This window comes from Mixophyes fleayi, chromosome 4 (genome assembly GCF_038048845.1).
Source record: "Mixophyes fleayi isolate aMixFle1 chromosome 4, aMixFle1.hap1, whole genome shotgun sequence".
NCBI classification, from domain to species: Eukaryota; Metazoa; Chordata; class Amphibia; order Anura; family Limnodynastidae; genus Mixophyes; species Mixophyes fleayi.
This window is the reverse complement of record NC_134405.1, coordinates 8772559-8800021: the sequence shown is the minus strand read 5'-3', so window position 1 is coordinate 8800021 and position 27463 is coordinate 8772559. Positions and strand designations below refer to the sequence as shown.

At 38.9% G+C, this 27463-nt stretch overlaps 1 pseudogene; it reads right to left on the bottom strand.

Moving 5' to 3' along the window:
• Window positions 1–55: 55 nt before the first annotated feature.
• On the bottom strand, window positions 56–22486 carry LOC142149638 (uncharacterized; annotated as a pseudogene).
• Between the last annotated feature and the right edge of the window lie 4977 nt (window positions 22487–27463).

Here is a 27463-nt window from a genome sequence, read left to right as displayed (position 1 = left end):
TATGATGCTTCTGGTGAGTGACAAGTGCTTTTTTTTCAATTTAACACTTGCTGCATTAAGACCATTTAAATGTTTTCTCTCCTGTGGGAATCATCTGATGTTGCATAAGAGCTGGCTTGTGGGTAAAACTCTTGCTACATTCAGAGTGTTTAAATAGTTTGTCTTATGTGTGTATCTTCTTATGTGCAACAAGCGTTGAATTGTCACTAAAACACTTAGTACATTCAGAGCATTTAAATGGTTTCTCTCCTGTGTGAATCCTCTCATGTCTTACACGATTTGAATTCTGGGTAAAACACTTGCTACATTCAGAGCATTTAAATGGTTTCTCTCCTGTGTGAGTCCTGTGATGTGCAACAAGAGTTGATTTGTCACTAAAACACTTACTACATTCAGAGCATTTAAATGGTTTCTCTCCTGTGTGAATCATGTGATGATTTACAAGATGTGAATTTTGCGCAAAACACTTGCTACATTCAGAGCATTTAAATGGTTTCTCTCCTGTGTGAATCCTCTGATGTGCAAAAAGATGTGAATTCTCATTAAAACACTTGCTACATTCAGAGCATTTAAATGGTTTCTCTCCTGTGTGAATCCTCTGATGTGCAACAAGAAATGAATTCTTTGTAAAGCACTTGCTACATTCAGAGCATTTAAATGGTTTCTCTCCTGTGTGAATCCTGTGATGTGCAACAAGAGTTGAATTGTCACTAAAACACTTCCTACATTCAGAGCATTTAAATGGTTTCTCTCCTGTGTGAATCATGTAATGATTTACAAGATGTGAATTTTGGGCAAAACACTTGCTACATTCAGAGCATTTAAATGGTTTCTCTCCTGTGTGAATCCTCTGATGTGCAACCAGATTTGACTTTTTGGTAAAACACTTGTAGCATTCAGAGCATTTATATGGCTTCATTCTTGTGTGAGTCCACTGATGTAGTTGTGATTTACAAGCAAAAACTTTGTGACATTCAGAGCAGAGATAGGACTTCTAGCGTATTAGTTACCAGCAACTTATTTATAGAAGGTTTCTTTTTTAAAAAAATAAAATAAGATTGTGAGAATTTCGAAAGAGTTTATGAAGAACTGATGTTTGTAGTCTGTATGACATGTAGATGAGACTATCCTTTTGGAACACTCATGTTCAGAGTACAAAGTCCTTTCCCAAAACGTCTTCTGTTTTTAGTGTGATCCTGTTCATTAATTCACCTAAGAGAAAAAAGTGTGTTAATATTTATAAGCCTATTACATTAATTAATCTACTATAACAGAAGTAATGTTGTGTACAGAAGACAAATATATTTTATACACAAGCAAATATGACCCAACCATTGGCAATTGTTTTTGCTCTTCTGTATATTGCCACATATATACATAAAAAAAATGTGGAGACTTATCTGTATACTCACAGAAGACAATAAGCTGTGATACAACCCTATAGAAGATTAAGTACTCTCCACATACTCACTATTACAGTAGAAGAAAAACAGATCAAAATGAGGAAAGAAATCTTGTTTTTCAATATTGAATAATGATAATACAAATTACAGAATATAAAAAGAACAAATGATTACCCTAATAATTATAATAATGTTAGGTTGCAGTGCTAACAATACAAACATTGTAAATACATAGACACACCACACATGTATAACAATACAATATCTACAACATAATATATATGCAATTGTGTTTATGTATCAATACAATTACCTTACTCTGGTGATTTCTGCTTCTATCACTTTCTTTCCTGATCTTTCTAACTATTCCATCCTTCCAGCTGTGCAGCCACCAACTCACTAACACTGGGCTGATAATGCCTATTTATAGACATTCCTCCCCATCTCTCTGCAATAGGTCCCCGGGATGACCAAAATATATTCTCAGACTGTTTCTTTCCAGGTCTCTCACTTTCTTGGCATGTAAATGATGTATACACATTTCTAAAATCCATTACTATAAAAGAAAATTCTAATTAGACCTTGACTCATGGTAAAATCTTGCATTCTAATTAGATTATCATAGTATCTGACTGCCTGTTATGTCAACAAATGGACCTTTTGTTTTTTATGCATGTATGTATTGTCTAGGCAGCCCTAACTCTGACTTCAACTTGATTCACTGTTAAAAATAAGCCATAATATAAAGTATTATGCAATAAATACACGTTATCCTGAAGATAAAGACTCAGATCTTGTACATCTTCGACCATCAATTTCCCATGACTAAGCCGATTACGGCGAAACGTACGTCGGGCCACGTGTGACGCGTGACGTCACACCCCCGGAAGTGTGAAGCCGGTCAGCGGAGTTAGCCGCGATCGTGTCACACTCTATCTAATGTTCTAATGTTACCATTTTGAATCAAGTAGTGCGCTTTGTTTAGGGCTATAGCACCAGGGTAATTTTGTCTGACAACAAGAGGAGGATTGAGGTTCCTCATATCGCTAGTTAGACCCCTATCAGCCACATCTTCATAGGCTGAATTGACTTAATTTTCTATGTAGCAGATATGTGTTAGAAAGGAATCCTCTGTGGTCATGCCCTAGTTAATCCCTCTCCTCTATACACAGTATGAGAGGATACTAGGTTAGAGTACCAAGGTTTTAGAACTATATATACATTTATTTAAAGTTCCTTTGTATGTCTATGTCAGATTACTATACCTGAGTGTTTTTGATAAATTATAAACCCTACTAGTGCATTTCTACACTACAATCATCTAATTCAGAGTGGACACATTTGCTGGTTATATGAGATATACTATGTATCGATGAATATAGGGAATATAATTGAATCCCAATAAATTGTGATATTTTTGAATCTCATTAATATAATGTCCATAATTATGGGCAGTATTTCCAACAAATTATAAGTGTCACAATTTTGTGACCACCGGCTTCCCGGAAGGGATTTTTAATTACTTCTATCACTTATCTTTAATTTTCATCACTTCTATATTTTAATATTCGCCGACTGTGATGTTATCTGACATATTAATTTTTAATAAATCTTCAATAAAATTTGGTTTTTAAATACTTTTCAAGGGACTGGAGTGCCTCAATTTACAATCTCTTTAGGTGACTCTTCTCACCAATTTTGTTTTTTTCCTGATAGTAACTCTGGTTGTGAGAGCACCTCCTCATTTTGAATTATATAAATAACTTTCAGATACAAATGATGAGGAAGTCCTAACCTTAGAGCGAGATGGATTTGCTTTTTTCTATGACATCTTCGACCAGCCAAGAACAGATTTACGAAATCAGATAAAGAACACTGAGTAAGGCGCTAATAATATGGGAAAGATACCAATGTATTATAAGTAGAATTAAAATGACATGCATACATTCTAAATAAACACTGTGAAGGCTTTCTCTGTACATCCTTACAAGACACAAAGCTGTGATATATCCGCACAGGAGAAAATTGCCTCATCACCTACTCACTACTAATAAAGCAGTTTACATATTTAGTTGTAGGTGGTGCTTCCATGGACAAAATAGTCAATAAGTACACTTAAGAGGGCACTCTGGAGTCACATAATATATTATTTTATATATAGTATAACTTATATTATATACTATGTATATATATATATATATATATATATATATATATATATATATATATATATATATAAATAATATGTGGTAATTCCGCAATATAATGTTTGGACTTTAGAGTACATAATCATCTCTATTAATAGACATATCATATTATAAAGACAATTGGGTGCATGGTTTATAGTGAAGCAATAATTAAGCTATTTGCTGACATTTATCATATGATGGCCCTATAATAATTTATCCAGTTAAGTTAACCATTGATTTTATATTTCTTTACTGTGATAATTCTAAAATGCTTCCTAGTATAGGCAGATCTGTCTGTTGTTACCATTATTCAATTTAAAGCAAATATGTATTATTCCCACATGATAAAGAAACTACATCGGTATAAATACCAATGAATTATCCCAGTTATTCTCATCCTTTTTCCTTATTTTATATGTTTCTCTATGAGGAGCTCTCCCAGTACAAAGTGTTACTATTACAGGGAGGAAAGATAAATGATCTCAGTATTGAAGACTCTCTCAGTCCTCACTAATGTTGTGACAAGAACAAATCGTTTAGAACAAATATTTATTTATATCTAGTTTTCCCAAACAATCTTTTACAATGAAAATGAAGTGTGATCAGTAGTAATAGAAGATATATGTGAGAATGTAACACAGGGGGAAGGACGTCTCCCCTTAGGTCATTGTTAACTAGTTAGTGTTCTATATTTTTTAAACAATGTTGTATTACATTTACCTTAGTGGTGCAGTGTCTCCCACCAATAATCTCTTATATAATTATAGGGTTCAGGTCACTTCTTACTTTATATCACATCTGACAGTTTATACTATAGTAAGTAGAATGATTTCCATTTATTCCATAATTCCATATAATTAGCACTAAGATAACAATTTTCAATACAGTGTAAAACACTTCTCTATATAGTGCAAAATAAAACACTTCTTGCTCAGTCTATTAATTTGGTCGCACTCGTGGCCCCTTATGGCTGATATGGGGATGGAATCACTGATACAAATACATAGAATGTGGAAGTGATAACTTGGTAACTACCTCAGATTGTAGTGATACATTTTTTAATACTACATAATTATATTTTGGACACCTGAAGGGATATAGTTTGGACACACACTAATATACATGACTGTCAATGGGAATTTTCTGAGAATCTATAGGAAGATAAGAATATATAAAACAAATCTTCAGAACATTATCTGAGAAATAGTATTTCCTGTTCATATTAATTACCTCTTGGAGAAAATACACTATCTGGAGTAATCATAATGTTATGATATACAGTATATATATTACACAAATTACACAAGAGTACTGGTAGATATATATATATATATATATATTACACACACACGATACCACAGTACTGATAGAGAATATAGAAAATATTACACACATGATACCACAGTACTGATAGAGAATATATAGATGTATTACACACATGATACCACAGTACTGATAGAGAATATATAGATATATTACACACATGATATCACAGTACTGATAGAGAATATATAGATATATTACACACATGATACCACAGTACTGATAGAGAGTATATAGCTATATTACACACATGATACCACAGTACTGATAGAGAATATATTGGCAATTGTTTTTATTCTTGTATATATTGCCACACAAACATATATACATAAAAAAAACTGTGGAGACTTATCTGTATACTCACAGATGACAAAAAGCTGTGATACATCCCTATAGGAGATTAAGTACTCTCCACATACTCACTATTACATTAGAAGAAAAACAGATCAAAATGAGGAAAGAAATCTTGTTTTTCAATATTTACTAATGATAATACAAATTACAGAATATAAAAAGAAGAAATGATTACCCTATTAATTATAGTTCTGTTAGGTTGCAGTGCTAACAATACAAACATTGTAAAGACATAGATGCACCACACATGTATAACAATACAATGTCTACAACATAATATATATGCAATTGTGTTTATGTATCAATAAAATTACCTTACTCTGGTGATTTCTGCTTCTATCATTTTTTTCCTGATCTTTCTAACTATTCCATCCTTCCAGCTCTGCAGCCACCAAATCACTAACACTGGGCTGATACTGCCTATTTATAGTCATTCCTCCCCATCTCTCTGCAATAGGTCCCAGGATGACCAAAACATATTCTCAGACTGTTTCTTTCCAGGTCTCTCACTTTCTTGGCATGTAAATGATGTACACACATTTCTAAAATCAATTACGATAAAAGAAATTTCTAATTATACCTTGACTCATGGTAAAATCTTGCATTCTAATTAGATTATCATAGTATCTGACTTCCTGTTATGACAACAAATGGACCTTTTGTTTATTATGTATGTATTGTCTAGGCAGCCCTAACTCTGATTTCAATGTGATTCACTGTTAAAAATAAGCCATAATATAAAGTATTATGCAATAAATACACGTTATCCTCAAGATAAAGCCTCAGATCTTGTACATCTTCGACCAGCCAAGAACAGATTTACAAAATCAGATGAAGAACACTGAGTAAGTCACTAATAATATGGGAAAGATACCAAGGTATTAAAAGTAGAATTAAAATTACCTACATACATTCTAAATAAACACTGTGAAGGCTTTCTCTGTACATCCTTACAAGACACAAAGCTGTGATATATCCGCACAGGAGATAATGGGCTCATCACCTACTCACTATCTGGAGTATTCATAATGTTATGATATACAGTACATATATTAAACAAATTACACAAGAGTACTGGTAGATAATATATAAATATATTACACACATGATACTGCAGTTCTAATAGAATATATTATATATATATGTGATATCACATACTGATAGAAAACATATAGATATATTACACACATGATACCACAGTACTGATAGAGAATATATAGATATATTACACACATGATACCACAGTACTGCTAGAGAATATATAGATATATTAGACACATGATATCACAGTACTGATAGAGAATATATAGATATATTACACACATGATAGAATAGTACTGATAGAGAATATATAGATATATTACACACATGATATCCCAGTACTGATAGAGAATATATATATATATATATATATATATATATATATTACACACATGATACCACAGTACTGATAGAGAATATATAGATATATTACACACATGATATCACAGTACTGATAGAGAATATATATATATATTACACACATGATACCACAGTACTGATAGAGAATATATATTATTGCCAAACCATACTTATTATCTTGTAATCAATGGTTGGCTCATAAAACTATTTGAACCATAATCTTAAGTAATTGTGCAACAATAGTTGACTTTTATAATTATGGGAGATCTAAATGTTCCCGTCCTTACATATATGACTCATACAATTTAGGTGAAAATCTAGAAATGTCCATAAATATGTTTATGTATATATTACATATATAATGGTTCATGTATATCTAACTACACTGCAACCATAGGAGAAAGCAGATACATATAATGTACAGTGTATTATCAGGATATTTAAAGTTTAACACATGTAACCCAGCTTTGTTTTACAATATAATATTTACTAATAGATAATACAATGTGCAGAATATACAATGTACAGTAGTGCACTCTAATAATTATAATGCTGTTAGATTGTAATAATAACTATATAAACATTGCTAAGACAAAAATACATCCCATATGTACAATACAATATCTATAATATAACACCTATAAATGTTTATGTCGATATCAGTATGTTCTTATACATAATATAATTACCTTACTCTGAAGATTTCTCCTTCTATCTCTTTCCCTCCTGATCATTCTTACTGTTCCATCCTTCCAGCTCTCCAGCCACCAACTCACTAACACTGGGCTGATACTGCCTATTTATAGTCATTCCTCCCCATCTCTCTTCAATAGTTCCCGGGATGACCAGAAGGTTCTCAGACTGTTTGTCTCCAGATCTCTCATGTAAATCTCATTGACATGTAAATTTAGGTATAAACATACCTTAGGACAAATACTATAGATGAAAATTCTAATTAGACCTTGACACCTGGTAAAATCTTGAATTTTAATTAGATCATCACAGTCTCTGACATCCTGTTATGTCAACAAATGGACCTTTTGTTTATTATTCATCTATTATCTAGACAGAGAGAGTGAGCAAAAGACCTGTTCCAACACAAAGCTGTATATATGCACAGTAGATAATGGACTTTTCACCTACTCACTATTAATGAAGCACTTTACATATTTAGCTGTAGGTGGAGCTCCGATAAACAAAATAGACAATAAGTTTAGTTAAGAAGGTTCATCTAAAATATGAATATTTATTGTATACCCAATTAAATCTACATGTTTGTCACAGTAACCAGAGCAGAAAACTATAACATTAACAAGTGAAAATTGCGCCTGTGTTTTCAAATGCAAATTGTGTTTGAAAAAGCAGAGATGGCTGCAGTAGTACAAATAATATGGAATCCTATGGATTAAAACTCAATATACTTTTTGGACTTTAGAGAACATACTCATCTGTATTACTAAAATGTCATAGTTTAAATAAATTGTGTGTGTGATTTAGTACGAAGAAAAAGAAAAGCAAAAAAATGTCTCACAGCGCTTGGTGGTCTCCCAAAATTAGATTTATTCCAGGGAAAGGATAATGATAATTGTAAAACATATATTAATACACAACATATGAGACCGGTCTTAGGTTACAACATACTAAGACAATATAGTAAATAAAATTAAATCACAGTAAAAAGCACCAAAGTAGCTGCAATGGAGCTGTAATTGATAAAAAAAACACACACTATAATATAGTGGTATTACGATGCATTGGATCAGCTGGATATACACCCAAAGTGGGAGGAGCCTATGTGTAGATAATTAGTATGGAAAACTCCACAAGTGATTAGTAAAATGTCTGACAGAAAAAGAAGGCATTAGATTAATGATAAAGATATATATAGCTCAAAGTTTAAGATGTCAGTATTACACTTTATAAGTGTTCCATAGAGCACCAAACCAATAAAGTGGATAATACCGCTTTCATACTGCCGCCCCGGCAATATCCCATGTTTTTCAAGCCGGGTGTCACTCACCGGACCGTGAGTGCCTCTTCCCGGACATTTAGGAACCGTGGCCGTCCACCATCCTGAGGGTCTGCGCATGCGCAGCCCTTTTCTATACTTCAGTGTATACCCCTTTAACTTAATTGGCAGATCAGGCAACCTCCCTATATTAAGCACCTGTGGTCACTACCACGTGGCCTGATCTTGGAGTCTCATTCCTGATGAGTCTCTGAAGGTGTTCCTGTATTACTCGTGTATTCAGCGCTGCTGATTCCTGTGGTTTCCAAACCACTTCTACTACTGTGGTTCCATACCACTTCTACCATCAACTGTGTCATCATGACTGTTTGCTGATTCCTATCCGCTGCCTCCGTGCACTACAGTCTTCTACACCACTTCAACGTTATTTTATATCTATGTGACTGTTTACTCATTGCTATCCGCTGCCTCCGTGCACTCCAGCCTTTACCTCACTCACCTGCTTCTCATCAAGTCTGTTTGCTGATTTCTATCCGCTGCCTCCGTGCACTACAGTCTCCTGCTTGCAACTCGCCTGTGTTCAACATCGTGACTGCCAGCTGACTACTATCCGCTGCCTCTGTGCACTACAGTCTCCTGCTTGCAACTCGCCTGTGTTCAACATCGTGACTGCCAGCTGACTACAATCCGCTGCCTCTGTGCACTACAGTCTCCTGCTTGCAACTCGCCTGTGTTCAACATCGTGACTGCCAGCTGACTACTATCCGCTGCCTCTGTGCACTACAGTCTCCTGCTTGCAACTCGCCTGTGTTCAACATCGTGACTGCCAGCTGATTACTATCCGCTGCCTCCGTGCACTACACTCTCATCTCATCTTTGCTGTGACTTCCTCGAGACTGCCGCTTTTCATTACCATCTGCTACACTTCGTGATCTACAGCTCCGGCCCTGCGCTGCACTCCTGTTTCCCATCGCTGTTGGTTCCTGTGGTTGCTACTGGTTACCTCCGTGTGCCGCTGAGTCCTGCCGCTGTGGTCAGCGCTATCGTCCATCTCCTGCTGATCCACTCTCCACGCCTTCACGTGTTCCACTGGCCTCTACCCTCCTGTCAGCATTGGATTTGTATCTCTTCTACTACCCTCTGCTGGATCATCTCCATTCTCCTGGGTTTCCTATGAGTCCAGTTCCACGTGTTGCTGACTCCTGTGGATTCGTGTCCCTGTCGGTCTACTCACCTGTGCGCTGCACCTGCTAGACCGCTGCTTCTCCTATCCAGGGACTTCCTATCCAGTCGGCCTCCAGCCGCTCAGGTACCGCTGCAATCCCATCTGACTGCTACTGCTGAACCACGGTATGCATACTTCTCATTGACTGTGCTGTGTATTGCATATCTTGCTGGACTGTGTTTGGTTCTCTCTGGAGTCTGCTATCCGCTGAGTCTATTGCCATCATTGACTGTGTTATCATTGTGCTGGACTACTTCAAGAGACTTTCTAGATTGCAGACCTGATCAGTCATTTACATATATATAGACCTATATTGTGCATATTACTGTGGATCGTGTATAAGGTGCCTGTGTATATCCTGTGTTGCAGTCTTCCCCCGTGCACCTCCTCACATATATATGCAGTGGTACAACTTGCTGATGTCAGACCACTGATCCCTGTTTCCGGTATCACCTGTTCCATTATCCTCTCACATAGCAGTGGTACAACTTGCTACCGCAGACCACTGACTACCTGGATACCTCCACTTGGATTCCATTCCTTCACTCAGACAGCGGTACAACTTGCTACCCGCAGACCGCTGACTCTCATCACCTCCTTGTTTCTGTTGGACATTCCTCCTCACTATAGCAGTGGTACAACTTGCTACCGCAGACCACTGACTACCTTCACGTGTCCTTGTCCATACAGTTCCTTGTGTATCATTACCTCATTATTACCAGTGTTGCTAGTCATAGACTTTCCTGAGCATCTCATCGGCCATCATTTCATGTTCCGTGATCACCCAGCTACCAGAGTACCCTATTACCATCTACATTGCTCTGGTAAGCTTACCATCTGGTGATCCCTGGGTAAAGACTCCTAGTGCCCGTGACAGTAAGATCAGGCCATGACAGACCCAGATGTGGAACCTACCGCCAAGGAGATGCTGCAATATCTGGTTACCCGTATGGAACAACAAGATGTTCGTCAACAACAGTTGCTGCAATGTTATCAGACTTTAGTCGCCCAAGTAACTTCTGTGCCAAGGGTAGCAGCCACTGTTGATCCTTCCGTGTCGTCATCTTCTTCCCCTGTGCCATCCCAGGTGTCTACTGCTTCCACGCTACACCTGCCTACTCCGTCAAAATATGATGGAGACCCCAAAACCTGTAGGGGTTTTCTTACTCAATGCTCAGTTCATTTTGAGCTCCAACCTCAAAATTTTTCTACCCATCGTTCCAGAGTGGCCTATCTTATTTCATTGTTTTCAGGACAAGCCCTGGCTTGGGCTTCCCCTCTGTGGGAAAGAAACGATCCATTGTTACAGGATAGTGCCGAATTTATTTCCACGTTCCGAAGTGTATTCGATGAACCAGGTCGTGTTATTTCCGCTGCATCCAGCATTCTCCGTCTTCGCCAAGGATCTCGCACTGTGGCTCAGTACGTCATTCGATTTAGGATCTTAGCCTCTGAACTTCAGTGGAACACTGAAGCACTACTTGCCGCCTTCTGGCAGGGGCTTTCCGATAAAATTAAAAACGCACTGACTTCACAAGAACTACCCTCCTCTTTAGAAGATTTGATCTCTCTTTGCCATCGGGTAGACCTGAGGTTTCGTGAAAGAGAAACTGAGAAAACAACTTCGGTTAAAACACCTCTTCTCTCAAATCCTCAATTTCACCCAGCTTCATCTCCGGTGATACCCATGGAGATAGGTCGCTCCAAATTAACTTTAGAGGAGAGGGACCGAAGAATAAAGAATAGACTTTGTATCTATTGTGCCGATTCTACGCATATGCTCAATTCTTGTCCCAGGAAATGCCGGGCTCTAACCAATACTGGGGAGATAAGGTTAGGGTTCCTGGAGTCCTCTCCATCTTCCATGAAATCTAAAGTCTGCGCCTTTGATGTTACGATTTCCTGTGCTACCAAAGCCTTTGAGTCACAGGCATTGATTGATTCCGGAGCAGCAGGAAATTTCATTTCCAAATCATTAGTGAATCAATGGTCCCTACCAGTGATTACTTTGAAAACACCGATTACTGTGACTGCTATGGATGGATCACGTCTCATCAATGGTCTCATCACCCAGAGTACGTCTCCAGTAACGCTTCAGATTGGTGGGCTACACCATGAAGAGATTTCGTTTTTAATTCTTCCTGTTACGACAAGTCCGATTGTCTTAGGCCTTCCATGGCTTCAGTGTCACTCTCCCCAGATTGACTGGCGCACTTCTCAAGTTACATCTTGGGGAGCTGAATGTCATCATCGTTGTCTCTCTCAAGTGGTTTCATTCAAAAGACAGCATTCGTCTATTCCACCAGGTCCTCCTCCACAGGATCCTTCATCTACGGATCTGTGTGATAAGGTTCAGTCTGAACGCCTTCCTCCTCATCGGGCGTTCGTGACGTCATCGGACGTTGAAGATGGATCTCAGGAGTCATCTTCAAAAAGTCAAGTGCTGGTGGTTCACGGTCACCATCCGTCTTTTCCGGAATTTCCTGCCCTCCCGCCCACCCAAGTTCCTGCGGTGGAGACTGTTTGTCAGACCTTTAAAAATATCTGGTCTCAGGTTAGGACCTGTTTGAAGAAGACATCTGTCAAATATAAATCTTTCGCTGATAAGAAGAGGCGGGCTATTCCACCACTAAAAATTGGAGATCGTGTCTGGTTATCCACAAAAAATATTCGTTTGAAGGTTCCATCCATGAAATTCGCCCCTCGTTTTATTGGTCCATATAGGATCATTCAAGTTATCAATCCAGTATGTGTGAAACTCCTTCTTCCTAAGAGTCTTCGGATTTCTAATGCCTTCCATGTATCTTTGCTCAAACCTCTTATTATCAACCGTTTTTCAACTCCTCCCTCAGCTCCGCAGCCAGTTCAAGTCCATCAGGAGGAGGATTTTGAGATTACCGAGGTACTAGATGCAAAAATTTCGCGAGGAGTCCTCCACTTCCTCGTTCATTGGAAGGGCTTTGGTCCTGAGGAGCGCTCTTGGATCAAAGCTGAAGATCTTAATGCTCCTGCCCTTTTGAAGAAGTTTTACTCCAAAAATCCGGACAAGCCCGGTTCCAGGCGTTCTGTGCCCACCTTTAAAAGGGGGGGTACTGTCACTCACCGGACCGTGAGTGCCTCTTCCCGGACATTTAGGAACCGTGGCCGTCCACCATCCTGAGGGTCTGCGCATGCGCAGCCCTTTTCTATACTTCAGTGTATACCCCTTTAACTTAATTGGCAGATCAGGCAACCTCCCTATATTAAGCACCTGTGGTCACTACCACGTGGCCTGATCTTGGAGTCTCATTCCTGATGAGTCTCTGAAGGTGTTCCTGTATTACTCGTGTATTCAGCGCTGCTGATTCCTGTGGTTTCCAAACCACTTCTACTACTGTGGTTCCATACCACTTCTACCATCAACTGTGTCATCATGACTGTTTGCTGATTCCTATCCGCTGCCTCCGTGCACTACAGTCTTCTACACCACTTCAACGTTATTTTATATCTATGTGACTGTTTACTCATTGCTATCCGCTGCCTCCGTGCACTCCAGCCTTTACCTCACTCACCTGCTTCTCATCAAGTCTGTTTGCTGATTTCTATCCGCTGCCTCCGTGCACTACAGTCTCCTGCTTGCAACTCGCCTGTGTTCAACATCGTGACTGCCAGCTGACTACTATCCGCTGCCTCTGTGCACTACAGTCTCCTGCTTGCAACTCGCCTGTGTTCAACATCGTGACTGCCAGCTGACTACAATCCGCTGCCTCTGTGCACTACAGTCTCCTGCTTGCAACTCGCCTGTGTTCAACATCGTGACTGCCAGCTGACTACTATCCGCTGCCTCTGTGCACTACAGTCTCCTGCTTGCAACTCGCCTGTGTTCAACATCGTGACTGCCAGCTGATTACTATCCGCTGCCTCCGTGCACTACACTCTCATCTCATCTTTGCTGTGACTTCCTCGAGACTGCCGCTTTTCATTACCATCTGCTACACTTCGTGATCTACAGCTCCGGCCCTGCGCTGCACTCCTGTTTCCCATCGCTGTTGGTTCCTGTGGTTGCTACTGGTTACCTCCGTGTGCCGCTGAGTCCTGCCGCTGTGGTCAGCGCTATCGTCCATCTCCTGCTGATCCACTCTCCACGCCTTCACGTGTTCCACTGGCCTCTACCCTCCTGTCAGCATTGGATTTGTATCTCTTCTACTACCCTCTGCTGGATCATCTCCATTCTCCTGGGTTTCCTATGAGTCCAGTTCCACGTGTTGCTGACTCCTGTGGATTCGTGTCCCTGTCGGTCTACTCACCTGTGCGCTGCACCTGCTAGACCGCTGCTTCTCCTATCCAGGGACTTCCTATCCAGTCGGCCTCCAGCCGCTCAGGTACCGCTGCAATCCCATCTGACTGCTACTGCTGAACCACGGTATGCATACTTCTCATTGACTGTGCTGTGTATTGCATATCTTGCTGGACTGTGTTTGGTTCTCTCTGGAGTCTGCTATCCGCTGAGTCTATTGCCATCATTGACTGTGTTATCATTGTGCTGGACTACTTCAAGAGACTTTCTAGATTGCAGACCTGATCAGTCATTTACATATATATAGACCTATATTGTGCATATTACTGTGGATCGTGTATAAGGTGCCTGTGTATATCCTGTGTTGCAGTCTTCCCCCGTGCACCTCCTCACATATATATGCAGTGGTACAACTTGCTGATGTCAGACCACTGATCCCTGTTTCCGGTATCACCTGTTCCATTATCCTCTCACATAGCAGTGGTACAACTTGCTACCGCAGACCACTGACTACCTGGATACCTCCACTTGGATTCCATTCCTTCACTCAGACAGCGGTACAACTTGCTACCCGCAGACCGCTGACTCTCATCACCTCCTTGTTTCTGTTGGACATTCCTCCTCACTATAGCAGTGGTACAACTTGCTACCGCAGACCACTGACTACCTTCACGTGTCCTTGTCCATACAGTTCCTTGTGTATCATTACCTCATTATTACCAGTGTTGCTAGTCATAGACTTTCCTGAGCATCTCATCGGCCATCATTTCATGTTCCGTGATCACCCAGCTACCAGAGTACCCTATTACCATCTACATTGCTCTGGTAAGCTTACCATCTGGTGATCCCTGGGTAAAGACTCCTAGTGCCCGTGACACCGGGTTTATGCAGGGGCTCGGAGCGTCCCAGCTCAGAAACACCATTTATACTGCACCTCGGACCCGGGAATTTCCCGGGTTGACCCCATTCATACTGCACAAGTCTGTGCCCTGGCAATTTGTGGGAGTCATCACCAGAGCAGTTTTCATTGGCTGAAAAATGTCATTGAAAGGTGACTGGTGCTGTTAATACATACTTTTTCAGTGAAATAAAAGCAATTTTCTCCAACAAACTCCGATTCTGCTTCAGCTTGATCTGCACTCCACCATTTCTCCTAAACTCCTTCTCGAATCTTCCACGGCCTCCCACGATGACATCATCCTCCAGAGACAGGCAGACAGCCAATCAGCTTGTTTTCTGTGCAACCCGGGTTGAAAAACCCGGGTTGCACCATTCATAGTGCAGGCAACCCGGGTCCGACCCGGGAATTACCCCTCGATAAATCCCGGGTTGAAGACCCGGGTTTTTAGACCCGGGATTTTTGACTTGTACCATTCATACTGCACCAAGACCCGGGTCGTTTGAGCTCGCCCCGGCAAAAACCCGGGATTTTGGTTGAGTATGAATGGGGTATAGATCCCGTTAGTTTCTCAGAAATGAACCGATGTTCTAATGTTACAATCAGGTATAATGCATTAACTGACTCGACAGATATAGCTGGAGTCTTACACAAGTGGATTCATTACTTGATAGTAGCATGAGTCTGAGTTGTTGCTCACTGTATTGTATCAAAAACTTTTGTGGATGGCACAGGATAACAAAAGGTCCGGATACTAACCCCGATATATGGGAATAGATAGTCTTACCGTGCCGGTAAGGTATTGCACAAGCGGACTTATAGTGAAGAGAGGGATCCGTAGCCTTGATGTGTCTCGACGTGCTGGGCACACCAGGTGCGCGATTAACTGAGGCACGATCCAATTACACAGGCAGGTTTTACAGATTATGCAATGTATGCATCGATGGGTGATCTTCCAGACAAGAGTAGGCTATTGCAGATAGCCAGGAAACGGAGCTCTGTTTGAAAAATATATATTAAGTGTCCAATTCGATAGTAGGTGGTTCTCTATAACAGGGTCCTCACCATCTGACACGTTTCGTTCAGCTCAGCTGAACTTTCTCAAAGATATGGTGAGAGGGGAAATTATATGATTATATAGGGACTATAAAATTGAATATCAATTACTCCAAGCATCTCAGTTAATTTCTCCACTTAGGGGAGAATATATACACAAGTGGTATGTGTGAGACATCTTAAAACCCTATTACAACATAACTCCTTAAAACATATCTCAATCCTATTGAACAATGAATGGTATAAATGGATAACAAATAAATATAAACAGTAAAATTAATTGGTAATATAAATTATTAGTGTTCAGTATGTTTTGTGATTTCACTGAAGGATATTCATATCAAACTTGAATGTTTTCAATATAGTAAATGATCATCACAGCACATAGAAAACACAATGCTATTCTACATAATGCAACATGCATCAATGCAATTGATGGAAAAAGGGTAGATGTTTGAAAAGTTGGGGGGAATACGATGGAAAAACACCCCACTGACATACTCATAGATTCAAAAGAACTGTAGGTTCTTGAACGGAAAAAATGCATTTGGTATCAAAAAACTTAAACAAGACAAACTATGAATAAATAAAATATCTAGATAACCACCTATAGTCGCAGATACTATTAATAAAATGAATATGAATAAATATAAAGTGGAATAAAAAAATAAAAAAAAATGTTTATGAAAACAAAAATAAAAATAAAAATAATAATGAAAAATAAAAAGCAAAAAGAAAAAGAGCAAGTTTATGTCTCCAGAAATTCTAAAGATTCATTAAGCCCATCTGGGACCAACGTGTGAAGTTGGAAAATCCAGAAGGTTTTCACTTTACAAAGCTGGCGAAATCTGTCTCCACCTCTCAATGTCTTGTTGTTGGCGTGTTCAATCCCATAAAGTTTTAAACCAGAGGTGTTTTTATTGTGAACCTGTAAAAAGTGTCTAGAAACACTATTTGTTAGTACTCCCAATGTGATACTGCTTTTATGTTCTCTGAAGCGAGTCATGAGGCTCCTCATAGTTCTTCCTATATATTGTAGTCCAAAAGGACACTGCAACATGTAGACTACAAATTGGGTTTCACAGTTGATAAAATGATTAATAGAAAAACTTTTTTGAGACACTGTTGAAACGATCTTATTGGTTCTATTCATCATAAAGGTGCACGTGACGCAAACATTCTTATTGCATCTAAAACAGCCTAAAGGTTTTGGTGGTAACCAACAGGTGGAGTCTGGATTTTAAGTCTTTTTTGGATTGTAAAAGCAAGGTGCCAATATGTTTTTTAAATTTTTATTCTTTCGAAATATAACTTTCGGTTTATTCCCTAAGAGGGGTCCCACTAAAGAGTCTTGTTTGAGTAAAGTATAGTTCCCAACAATAATTTGCCTAATACGCGATGATTTGGTGTTAAATTTCGATATGAACAAAGGGACATCTGTTTGTTCTACACCCACAGTATCAGAATCTTTTTTGGTCATAAGTTGTAACATTATAGTCCTATCTAGTTGTGAGGCCTCGTCTCTTGCATCTTCCAGGAGAGAACTGCCCTCTTCCCTCTCTCCCTTCTCTTGTGCCCTCTGGAACTCCAGGTCCATCTGCAACAAACTTTCCTCCATCCATGACCTCTTTATCTCCAACTCTCTTAATCTTCTTGCCATCACTGAAACCTGGCTTACTTCTTCTGACACCGTTTCACCCGCCGCTCTCTCCTATGGGGGCCTCTCCTTCACTTACTCCACCAGACCAGACGAGCGTCCAGGAGGTGGAGTGGGCCTCCTCCTATCCCCTAACTCCACTTGTCATTCCTACTTTACCTTCCCTCTCCTTCTCCTCCTTTGAAGTACACGCCATCCGTCTCTTCTCCCCCATTCACCTCTGTGTCTCCGTCATCTACCATCCCCCAGGCCCCTCCTCCGTTTTCCTTGACAACTTCGCTGCCTGGCTCCCCCACTACCTTTCCTCTGACCTTCACTCCATCATGCTTGGCGACTTTAATATCCCTATTGACAACTGTTCTGACCCCGGCACCATTAAACTTCTCATCCTTTCCTCCTCCCTAGTCCTTACTCAGTGGACCTCTTCCCCCACCCACTGTCTTGGTCACTCCCTTGACCTTGTCTTCTCTCATCTCTGTGATCTCTCTGACTTCTCCAACTCTCCCTTCCCACTATCTGACCACCACTTCCTCTCCTTCACTCTGTTCTCCTCCCCTGCCTCGCCCAAAGCCACCCTCACTAGACGTAACCTGGATGCTATTGACCCCACCTCCTTCTTCTCCTCTCTCGAAACTCTCCTTTCACCCCTTCCCTCCCTTCCCAACCAGGCCTCCTCTCTCTACAATCACTCCCTCACCACTGCCCTGGACGCTGTTGCCCCGGCCTCTTCTATCCGCCAATGCCGCATTATTCCCCAACCCTGGCACTCAAAACTCACCCGCTTCCTCCAGAGATAGTCAGACATGAGACTTAAGGAAAAGAGGGCTCTGCCCATGATAGGTTACATTTTAGAGAGAGGGAGTAATGACTCTGATATGGCAGAGTCTTCTACTGTTTGTTCACTCACACACATGGAACTCATATTTGTATCCATACTATCCGTATGCCAGCACATGAGTAGCCATGTACATGTTGTTGTACTTACTTGTATTTATGGATCAATTAATATGTGTATTATATTCATGTTTGTCATATCTGTAGGATGTATGTCATATTTCTAAGCTGATTGTCCGGTGCTATGGAATCTGTCTTGCACTATATTTAAACGATGATGATGAAGATGAGGAATGTCGTCAGAAGTATTAAAATCAAAGAAGTCTTTGATGGAGGCTGTCACTAGCTGTGGCGGTACGCCGCATCCTGGCGTGATCTAGCAGCCGAGCGCGTGCATTGTCTACAATGTACTGTTATTTTTCCTTGGGCTTATCTTTGTGGCATAGAGTAGGAGGGTGTAGGGACATCCTCCAACACCAGGGAGAGCTCTCCTATGATTTAAATTGGTTAATTTATATATTTATACATGTTCCTGGTTTATGTTATTATCTATGCCAGTTCTAAGCTAGTAAATTAATTAGCCCGCTACTGAGGCTGTTTGTCAGCCCTGTCCTCATCTTTTAAGGCAGGGAAGGCTTAGCCTCACTGCCGGTTATAGCGTCCAGTTTCCTTTTAGCTAACCTGCTCCTGTACTGTGTTTGGTGATAGCCTTTTGGATTGACTTCTGTGTATGACCTCTGCCTGTTTCCTGGATTTTGATACTTGCTTGTTACCCTGATCTTCTGCCTGTACCCGGACTCTGAACCATTGCCTGTGACCCTGACCTCCTGCCTGTACCCGGACTCTAAACCAGTGCTTGTTACCCTCACCCTTCTGGTATCTGACTTCTCCACCAGTGCTCTGTCCAATCCACAGACCCCCTGGCCTGTCCTAGTCTGTGCATTACCTTCTGTATCTGTGCACCACCATGCAAGCATAAACTTTACTACTCTGAGCGAAAGTCCCAGGGGCATCCGAGTACCTGTGAGCATAACCAGTCTCTACGGGAACGGCGGCTGCTAAAGGTGAAGACCTCTTCCCCTTGTTCTACAAGTTTATGCTGCACTGGTGACCATAACAGAGGCTTCAATATCAAGAGCTAAAGATCAAATTGAAAGCTGTGATTAATCCAACAGCATCCAGTATTGTTGTGGGGTGTTAATGAAATGAAATGATAAGAAAAACCCCCAAAATGTGTCCATAAAATGGGAATGATCTATGGGAAGGTTGTCTTCTGCATGAAAAGGGAGTCCATAAAGGACATATCTATATGGGACTAGACTTGGTGGGTACAGAATAGTTATTGTTCATTTTTACTTTTTTAATGCAAAAAATGCAATTCTAATAGGAAATAATTTTATGTGGGGTGCCTGGAGGTGTTCTGAGGGAATTGGAGGGTATTGGAGCTGACGGATATATATATATATATATATATATATATATATATATATATATATATATATATTGGAGAGATGTTAGTTTATTTTTTTGGATGAGCCACCCTTACACATTACACAGTGAGTAGTTGTTCCTCTGGAGGACAGGAGACAAGGACAGACAGCAGCTATCAGCGAATACTATGTATCTTTCCTTCTACTCAGCAATTACTGATTGACAGTAAGACCATGGGTCTGATTCATCAAGTCATGCTTACTGAGAGTAATGTGGTTTTATTCTATATATATTTTTTTTCCAAATAAAATACATTTTTTAGGATGTTCTTAATGTTTAATGAACATAAAACACATGTTATATCATGCACATGAAACTGTCATCACTAGTAATCAGGACTTAAACTAGCCCTGTAGCTGGAGCAAGAGATACAGCTAAAAAACAAGCACCTGAGAGATGCCAAAAGCATAAGTCAGACGTGGCTCCGTACGCTCATGTTTGGCACGTCCCTTATTGTACATAGAATAAAGGCAAACACTCCTTCTCCGTCCTGTTCTATGCCTGAAATCACAAACTGTTGTAAGTGTCATTTGACTAAGAAGATGATTTGAACATTGCTGAGTTTAGTTGAGTTTGGTCCGGTTCTGGGCATGCAGAGATTAAATTTGCAGATTATACGCAAAAAAGTTACATTTATGTTCCTTGATGAGTCAGACCCCTGTGTTTATATTTCAGTTTAGGCAAAAAAAAACAGATAGATAATACATTTGCTATATGTTACTAATGTGTCCTTGTTGTGTTTTCATTATTGGTTGTCATACTGTCAGCATGGATGACCACCTAATTATCACCCCTGGTTCCATCATATAAAATGTTGCAGAGTGTATAATATTCATTACTACTGAAACAATCAAAAGCAGAATCTCCATGTTTATCAATATCAGATTTTATTAAACATCAAGGGCTAGATTTACAAAACTGCTGGTTTGGAAAAGTGGAGATGTTGCCTATAGCAACCAATTAGATTCTAGCTTTCATTTATTTAGTGCATTCTACAAAATGACAGCTAGAATATGATTGGATGCTATAGGCAACATCTCCACTTTTGCAAACCCGCAGTTTAGTAAATATACCCCCAAGTGTGATACATCCAGCAGTCAGTAACATAAATGGTAATTACAGATATTGTGTGAACATGGTCCTTCAGTCTATATACAGGTCAGTGCTGTCTGATGACGATCACTATAGAGTATAAAATAAATATTTTGAAGGTCCTTTACAGGTACCCTGGGAAACAATGTGTCCTCCTTGGGACTTATTTAATAACATGGTGTGAAGAACTTGGATATGCTGTAACACATAGCAACCAGATATCAGCTAAAGGCAACTGTGATTATCTGATTGGTTGTTATGGGGTACAGCAACAGTTTGTTGAATTCATCATTTACCAAAAAAAACTTTCTGAACATATATTTATCAGAGGAAGATAAGACAATAATAAAAAAGTATGAGGTAAAGAACACAGAGGCTATAACATAGACCAATAGGAGCACATGTAGTGTATAACAGGGCAGTGTGCAGTGTACCTATAGAAATATTCAGTACTGATAGCTCTGTCTGACATAGAAGTAATCCCAGTACTGAGAAGAGCTGCTGTAACTCTCTACTGGAAAGTTATTTTATATACTAGTCCCAGCACCTGCATGAGCAGAACAGCAGTATATTACAGAGCTCAGCAAGGGCTGCCACATCATCATTGTCTAGCTCTAGTTATATATAGCTCCCGTTAATATCAGGGAAATCAGGACAGGTGGGAAAATGCCCCCAAGCCCAGTTAACAGGCTGCTGTAGTCTTTTATATTTTATATATTGTGTGAATCTTCTGATGTGCAGCAAGATTCGATTTTTTGGCGAAACATTTGCTACATTCAGAGCATTTAAATGGTTTCTCTCCTGTGTGAATCCTGTAATGTACAACAAGACTTGATTTCTGGGTAAAACATTTGCTACATTCAGAACATTTAAATGGTTTCTCTCCTGTGTGAATCATCTGATGTTTTACAAAAGTTGACTTGTGGGTTAAACATTCACTACATTCAGAACATTTAAATGGTTTTTCTCCTGTGTGAATCCTCTGATGTTCAACAATTTCTGACTTTTGGCTAAAACATTTGTTACATTCTGAACATTTAAATGGTTTCTCTCCTGTGTGAATCCTGTGATGTACAACAAGCTTTGAATTCTGGGTAAAACTTTTGCTACACTCAGAGCAATTAAATGGTTTCTCTCCTGTGTGAGTCATCTGATGTCTAACAAGGTCTGAATTTTGGGAAAAACATTTGCTACATTCAGAACATTTAAACGGTTTCTCTCCTGTGTGAATCCTGTGATGGACAATAAGCTTTGATTTACATGAAAATATTTTGTCACATTCAGAGCACAGATAGGGCTTCTCTTCTTTGAGATTCATCATGTGTTTGACAAGAAATTAGTTTAAGAAAGTTTCTCCTAGCTGCTATAAAGAATAATTGAACAGTGTAGATGAGATGACTTGTAGGTGAGTCTTTTGGAACACTCAGATGCTCAGAGAACAAGGACCTTTCCAAGATGTCTTCTGTTATTAATGGGAATCCTGCTAATTAATTCACCTGTAAGCAAAAAGAATGTTAAGATTTAGCAGCCTAATCATTACATTAATGAAACTACTTGAACAATATTATTATTATATTGGATGAGGAATACAAAAATGTTTTATACAATAACAACTAAGACTCAGACATTGACCATTGTTTTTATTTTTGTGTACAGCGATAAGAAAACATTCTACTTAAATGAAAACTGTGAAGGCCTATCTGTACACTCAAACAAGGCAAAAAAAGTTGTGATATATACAAAGGAGATAACGGACTCACCACAGACTCACGATTAATTAACAGTTTACATCTTTAGATGTAGGTGTTTCTCCTGTTAATAATATTCACAACAAGTACACTAACGAAGAAAAACTGTTAAAAACTAGACTCTCTGTAATAATGTAATATATAGTCAGTAATTCATGCGGCAGCAACCTAAATTGGAGTCCTACCCAGTATTAGAAAGGTTTATCTAAAAAAGTGACCACTGAGTGATTATCTTTATATCTTTACAAGAATAAACTTTGTGGCGCTAATTGATTACACAATATTAGTGAAAACAAATAAAAATCAAATAAATTAACACCATACAGGAGGCTGCACTTTCCTTGACACCTGTTCCAGATATACATCTACTAAGAAATACAACAGAGAAAGCACCAAACAGGGTAGCAATATTTAACAAATTTAAATAAACAGTGATGTGCTCTAATCAATATCCAGTATACCAAAGGACATTAGATATAATTCTTATCTGAGATATCTGTTTGGATAAAGAATCTTTTCAAAAAGTTTTACTTAAACAAAGATAGGGATAATCATAGCACTGGTTTTGGCAATTTACATTGTGTGATTCTTACATATATATATATATATATATATATATATAATATATAGATATGTATATAATTTTGTTTTTGATAGAATTATTGTACACATATATACAATTATTGGCTCATGAGAATATCTGGACCTTAGTCTTAAATGTAAAACAAATTTTAGCTTACACGATTATGGGAGAACACACTGATAGCAAACCAATATCTACAACATAATATCTACAAACATTTGTGTATCAGTATATTCTTATGTATAATATAGTTACCTTACTCTGAAGATTTCTCCTTCTATCTCTTTCCCTCCTGATCATTCTTACTGTTCCATCCTTCCAGCTCTCCAGCCACCAACTCACTAACACTGGGCTGATACTGCCTATTTATAGTCATTCCTCCCCATCTATCTTCAATAGTTCCCAGGATGATCAGAAGGTTCTCAGACTGTTTGTCTCCAGGTCTCTCATGTAAATCTCACTGATATGTAAATGAGGTATAAACATTCCTATTTACTACAAAGGAAAATTCTAATTAGACCTTGCAGGTGGTAAAATCTCACATTCTAATTAGATCAGCGCAGTCTCTGACATCCTGTTATGTCAAGAAATGGACCATTTGTTTAGGATTAATCTATTATCTAGACAGAGAGTGTGAGCAGAAAGGTATGTTCTGAATATCAGCAGTAACACTAACATCAATATTATTCATTGTTAAAAATAAACCATAACAAAATATATAAGTAAATTAATTTGCAAAGGCAGATTATTAATGATATTCATCTAGATTAAACTAGAATTATATATATCAAAGAACCTACTTTAAAACAATCAAATTATTTTTACTGAATAGAAAACTCCTTTTCAATTGTTAAAAAGCAGCTGATAGCACCCTCAGGAGCATGATTCAAAGATTTATGCATACAATGATTAGAAATAGCCGTTAGGATAATATATCAGATAAGTTAATGTCAGCAGAGTTCATAGAACAGAGTTAAATAGCTCACTGTGCAATGCATGAATATTTATTAACATTACCATACATTTGCAATATTTGTATAAATATGGACTTTTCTAGGTTTTCACTTAAATTCTAATAAAAACACTGAAAAGATAAGTTATTATTATTAAAATACAGCAAATATATCAGCTATGTCTTTTTTTTATCTATACTGGAATTTGAACACAGGGTCTTACTGCCAATTATTATTAGCTCAGTATAAGAAAATATACATCAAATTATTATTTATTTTTTAGGTGCGATAAAAGGTCTGCTGCACCGTACTTGACATATACAGTCAGCATTGATCTTTAACCAATTGCATAATACATATTACATGAAACAAATATAAAGACCTGACATATTGAATAAACAAACACAAACAAATAACAGGGCAATGTAGATTATATTATTTACAAGACAGGAAGTGAGAGTTATTGTAATGTCCAATGTGTAGTAAGCCTGAACTCAAGAGAACAGGGCTAAGGAAGCAGCCAAGAGGTAGCGAGACTGATGGAATAGTAGAAAGAGGACACAAGGAAAGAAGTCCTAAAGGGAGAAGGAAGAAATAAATAGGGTGGTTCCGAGTGGGGGAATGGAGGTGGTAGACAATAAATGGGAGTTAGAAGAAGGGCTGATAGGCTTCAATGAACAAATGAGTCTTAAGAGCATGTTTAAAGCTTTGGAGAGTAGAGATTAATCTAATAGGGCATGGGAGATCATTTCACAACTGGGGAGCAGCCCAGGCGAAGTCTTGGAGGCAGCAGTAGGAAGAGGCAATCAGTGAAGTAGTGAGATGGCAGTCACTGGCAGAGCAGCCACAAGGAATGTGTGTAGAGATGAGTTTGGAGATGTAGGGGGGATTGGATGAGAGATTTGTATTTTAGGAGTTTCTGTAGGCTTCAAGGAATCAATGTAGGGACTGGCAGAGAGGGCGTCAGAGATAGTGCAGAGGGAGAGAGAAATAAGTTGTGAAGCAGCATTGAGGCTAGATTTAAGAGGGGGAAGGTTGTTGTTGGATAGGCCAGAGTGAAAAAGGCTACAGTAATCAAGGCAAGAGATTACCAGGAAGCGAGTACGAGTTTTGGTGGCTCCCATGTGAGAAAGACCTGGATCTTGGATATATTCCAGAGGTGGAAGTAGCAGGATTTTCAGAGTGAAAGTATGTGGGGTTTGAAGTAAAGAGAAGAGTTGAGGATGACCCCTAGGCAGCAGATTTCAGGGACAGAAAGGAGGGTAGTGTTATTAACAGAAAGAGAGAGGGGGGGGATTATTTCGGTCTAGAAATATTAAGTTTAAGAAAGCACTGGGATAGCCATGAGGAGATGACCATGTGACAGCAGGAGACACAACAGATACTCTGAGAAGCAGACAAGGCTACATCTGAGGGTATTTTATTAAGGAGGCACCAAGAAAATAATCAGCCTTAGAAATTTCAAGTTTAGAAAAATAAATTGGATCCCTTTTCACCCAATCTTTCCCTTGACCTATTTTTTTTTAAAATAAAGCAACATCCTATTTTTAAAATTCACACAATACAGTAAAAAGTTCTAGTTTTAAGCCAAAGCTAACAGAAGGAACAGGGAAATGTCCGCTAAAATGTCTGTATAACCGCTCTGTATGACTTAGTGGGATGTAGCAGCCAAACAGTCCCTGACAGTGATTTGAGGTAGTGACGAAGTCTATTATTCTGAGTCACAATAGGGAATAGCTCCGTGTCTCACAGTCTGGCATATCGTCTCACATGGCAGCTTAAACCAAATATGGAAAGACCAGACTGACAGAACCAAAATTCCTGCTCAGCCTTCCAATGAAGTAGCTCACTCTCAGACAGTATGCATCCTAGCTTTATACCCTGCTGTTGTAATATTCACTGTAGTGAACTCTATGGTGCCAATATATTCTGGGCTGACTTTGGGCTATACTTTTCTTATCTGTCCCAAGTTAATAGGGCTCAGTGAGAACATAATCAAATTGCCTTCCAAGCCACATAATCTGGAAAGCGTGTTAAGTCCCATTGATTAAACAATAAGCCCACATTTTCTATGGCTCCCAACTGCCTAATTTTCAGAAACCACTAGGTAGACAATATGCAAACATAAACAGTGCATTGCACGGAGTTAACTAGATAACTAACTTTATAACACAATAGCCGTACTATGTTCCTTAAGAACAGAAGCGTACAATCTTGCGAGTGTACGCCATGTTACGTTACTGCACAGTTCATGTATATTTTGCAGTTATATGCAGAAGGAAGGAATTATATTTGATATTTTGTGGCTCTCCATAGGGGCCACCCTTCTTTGTCAACAGAGAGCAGAACCATTTTAGAGATTAGTGACACAAAGGAGTGCAGCCAGAACAATTAAGCCCACTGTGTATGTGCAAACAAAAGAAAATATAGTCCAGCGCTCTAAAGAAATAATATGCAGATCACTATGTGTAGGCCTGTGCATAAATAGAGGAAAAAGAAAAAATAACCAATAGGGCGCTAACGGGTTTACCTCCTTAGGGAGCTTCATTAACCGCCGCTACAACAATATGCAGATACTGTTACTGCTAAAAAGGTCAAAACTTAGAATAAAAATAATAGAAGAGCGCTGTTTGAAATAAAAAAAGTAGTATAAAATCCAATCTATTGATTTTATTAATATATAACAATTTTAAATAATATAAAATAGTCATACATATCTAACAACACAATATACAGATACTAGTGTAGGCAAGTGACATTTTCTAAAGGCAAATTGCCAAATTCCAGACATCCAAACTCACTAAAGATATTCAATTAGCTCACATTAGATCAGTCTCTTTGGGGACGGTTTCATCAACCTCTGATGAAACCGCCCGTAAGAGGCGACGAAACGAGTCAGAAATATACTAGTTGGTAAGTGTATTAATTTTTCGAGCTTATCAATCACTAACGCTCACTGTGGTCTTTACATTCAGACCATGTAAATGGCTTCTGTCCTGTGTGAGTCCTCT